The 3,574-nt window shown below is 40.3% G+C and overlaps 1 pseudogene across 1 annotated transcript; it reads left to right on the top strand.

The window, feature by feature from the left end:
- The first annotated feature begins 1,092 nt into the window (after positions 1-1,092).
- On the top strand, positions 1,093-2,831 carry LOC111548721 (annotated as a pseudogene). The gene has a single exon (XR_002733506.2). The product of XR_002733506.2 is annotated as a heterogeneous nuclear ribonucleoprotein A1-like (transcript).
- Positions 2,832-3,574: the final 743 nt, after the last annotated feature.

The following is a 3,574-nucleotide window of genomic DNA, read 5'->3' on the forward strand; positions in this document are numbered from 1 at the left end:
TTTTCCTGGAAGTCCTAGGAAATGCAGGGAGACAATAAAATAAAATGTAAAATATATGGATTAGAAACACAGAAATAAAAATAAAAATACTGTTTTTTTTTTTTTTTTTTGCAGAAGACTTGCTCATCAATATATAAAATTCAAAGTAACAAAATATTCTGGATCTATTATATGATTATAGCAAGGTTTCAGAATACTAAATTAATATCAGAAAGTTAATTGCTTTTATATATACTGGCAATGAACAAATGGAATTTGAAATTAAAAAACGCAAAACGTAATACCATTTACATGAGCACCTCACAAAAATGAAATAGTTAGGAATTTATCTGAAAAGCTAATGTATGTCTAAAAGGAAAACCATAACACTGGATGAAAGAAATCAAATAAGGAATAAACAGATGGAGAACTATTCCACGTTAATAAGGAAGAATCAATACTATCAAGTTGTCAGTTCTTCCCAATCAAATCTACAGATTCAATGCAATCTCAGGCAAAACCACAGAAAGATATTTTGTCAGTATTGACAAACATTGTATAGAAGGGCAGAAGACCCCGAATTGCCAACAAAATACTAAAGAACAACATTAGAGGACTGATATTACCTGGCTTTAAACCTTTCTATAAAGCTATAATAATAAAGACCCTTTCTATAAAGCTATAATAATAAAGACTGTGTGTTATTGATGAAAGATTAGACAAATAGGTCAATGGGGCAGAATAAAGGGCCTCAAAATAGATCTACATAAATAGAGTCAACTGATCTTTTCAAAGGAGGAAAGGCAATCCAATAGAAAAATGATAATCTACTCAAAACACGGTGTGGGGGAAAACTAGACATCCCATGTAAATATTTGGGGGGGGTGCGTATACACACATTTGCATGTGATACTTAGTATATAACACATACACACATATTTTTATGTACATATTTTTACAGACCTTATACCTTCCAAAAATTAACTCAAAATAAATCATAGTTGTAACTATGCAAAATGCAAAACGATAAAACTGCCAGAAGGAAATTGAGATGACATTGGGTGCAGTGCTGACTTTGTATATACAACACAAAAGGTACAATCAAGGAAAGAAATAAGAAATAGCCTTTCTGCCCGTGGACGCCGCCGAAGAAGCATCGTTAAAGTCTCTCTTCTCCCTGCCGTCATGTCTAAGTCAGAGTCTCCTAAAGAGCCCGAACAGCTGAGGAAGCTCTTCATTGGAGGGTTGAGCTTTGAAACAACCGATGAGAGCCTGAGGAGCCATTTTGAGCAATGGGGAACGCTCACGGACTGTGTGGTAATGAGAGATCCAAACACCAAGCGTTCCAGGGGCTTTGGGTTTGTCACATATGCCACTGTGGAGGAGGTGGATGCAGCTATGAATGCAAGGCCACACAAGGTGGACGGAAGAGTTGTGGAACCAAAGAGAGCTGTCTCAAGAGAAGATTCTCAAAGACCAGGTGCCCACTTAACTGTGAAAAAGATATTTGTTGGTGGCATTAAAGAAGACACTGAAGAACATCACCTAAGAGATTATTTTGAACAGTATGGGAAAATTGAAGTGATTGAAATCATGACCGACCGAGGCAGTGGCAAGAAAAGGGGCTTTGCCTTTGTAACCTTTGATGACCATGACTCCGTGGATAAGATTGTCATTCAGAAATACCATACTGTGAATGGCCACAACTGTGAAGTTAGGAAAGCCCTGTCAAAGCAAGAGATGGCTAGTGCTTCATCCAGCCAAAGAGGTCGAAGTGGTTCTGGAAACTTTGGTGGTGGTCGTGGAGGTGGTTTCGGTGGGAATGACAACTTCGGTCGTGGAGGAAACTTCAGTGGTCGTGGTGGCTTTGGTGGCAGCCGTGGTGGTGGTGGATATGGTGGCAGTGGGGATGGCTATAATGGATTTGGTAATGATGGAAGCAATTTTGGAGGTGGTGGAAGCTACAATGATTTTGGCAATTACAACAATCAGTCTTCAAATTTTGGACCCATGAAGGGAGGAAATTTTGGAGACAGAAGCTCTGGCCCCTATGGCGGTGGAGGCCAATACTTTGCAAAACCACGAAACCAAGGTGGCTATGGCGGTTCCAGCAGCAGCAGTAGCTATGGCAGTGGCAGAAGATTTTAATTAGGAAACAAAGCTTAGCAGGAGAGGAGAGCCAGAGAAGTGACAGGGAAGCTACAGGTTACAACAGATTTGTGAACTCAGCCAAGCACAGTGGTGGCAGGGCCTAGCTGCTACAAAGAAGACATGTTTTAGACAAATACTCATGTGTATGGGCAAAAAACTCGAGGACTGTATTTGTGACTAATTGTATAACAGGTTATTTTAGTTTCTGTTCTGTGGAAAGTGTAAAGCATTCCAACAAAGGGATTTAATGTAGATTTTTTTTTTTTTTTGCACCCATGCTGTTGATTGCTAAATGTAATAGTCTGATCGTGACGCTGAATAAATGTCTTTTTTTTAATGTGCTATGTAAAGTTAGTCTACTCTGAAGCCATCTTGGTAAATTTCCCCAACAGTGTGAAGTTAGAATTCCTTCAGGGTGATGCCAGGTTCTATTTGGAATTTATATACAACCTGCTTGGGTGGAGAAGCCATTGTCTTCGGAAACCTTGGTGTAGTTGAACTGATAGTTACTGTTGTGACCTGAAGTTCACCATTAAAAGGGATTACCCAAGCAAAATCATGGAATTACTGGTTATAAAAGTGATTGTTGGCACATCCTATGCAATATATCTAAATTGAATAATGGTACCAGATAAAATTATAGATGGGAATGAAGCTTGTGTATCATCCATTATCATTTGTAATCAATAAACGATTTAATTCTCTTGAAAAAAAAAAAGAAATAAGAAATAATTAATGAACTTCATTAGAAGTAAAAACTGCTGCTCTGTGAAAGATAATGTCAAGAACACAGGAAGGAAATCCACAAACGGTGAGGAAAATATTTGTCAACACACATAATAAGTACTCTTAAATCTTTTTTTTTTTTTTTTGAGGCGGAGTCTCGCTCTGTCCCCTGGACTGGAGTGCGGTGGCCGGATCTCAGCTCACTGCAAGCTCTGCCTCCCAGGTTTGCACCATTCTCCTGCCTCAGCCTCCCGAGTAACTGGGACTACAGGCACCTGCCACCTCGCCCGGCTAGTTTTTTTTTAATTTTTAGTAGAGACGGGGTTTCACCGTGTTAGCCAGGATGGTCTCGATCTCCTGACCTCGTGATCCGCCCGTCTCGGCCTCCCAAAGTGCTGGGATTACAGGCTTGAGCCACCGCGCCCGGCTTAAATCTCAACAATAATAAACAACCTGATTAAAAATTGAACCAAAGACTAACAGACTCGTTACCAAAGAGATATGCAGAAGAAAAACATGCATAAGAAAAGAGGCCGGCCGGGCACAGAGGCTCACGCCTGTAATCCCAGCACTTTGGGAGGCCAAGGCGGACAGACCACCTGAGGTCAGGAGTTTGAGACCAGCCTGACCAAAATGGAGAAACCCCATCTTTACTAAAAGTACAAAATTAGCCAGGTGTGGTGGTGCATGCCTGTAATCCCAGCCACTCAGCAGACTG

This window comes from Piliocolobus tephrosceles, unplaced genomic scaffold, assembly GCF_002776525.5.
Source record: "Piliocolobus tephrosceles isolate RC106 unplaced genomic scaffold, ASM277652v3 unscaffolded_27730, whole genome shotgun sequence".
Taxonomy (NCBI): domain Eukaryota; kingdom Metazoa; phylum Chordata; class Mammalia; order Primates; family Cercopithecidae; genus Piliocolobus; species Piliocolobus tephrosceles.